Consider the following 254-nt stretch of genomic DNA (forward strand, 5'->3'; position numbering starts at 1 on the left):
CATTATGCTACATTAAAAAAAAATTCTCTAATGATTAAAATGTTTTATAAAGAACTAATTATCCGTGTATATTATAATCCTGGAATCACAATTGTCTAATGGAATTTTATTTGTAAATGCTGGCTTTAATGAGCTTATTAGTGTTATTATTTTAATATATAGATTGAATTTTTATAATGAGTGTAGGATCCTTTAATCCCAGATAATTAGGTCACTCTGGTATATTCTACAGATTGTTGAAGATTATAAAATCA

This window comes from Lontra canadensis, unplaced genomic scaffold (assembly GCF_010015895.1).
Source record: "Lontra canadensis isolate GAN:19392208 unplaced genomic scaffold, GSC_riverotter_1.0 scaffold1, whole genome shotgun sequence".
Taxonomy (NCBI): Eukaryota; Metazoa; Chordata; class Mammalia; order Carnivora; family Mustelidae; genus Lontra; species Lontra canadensis.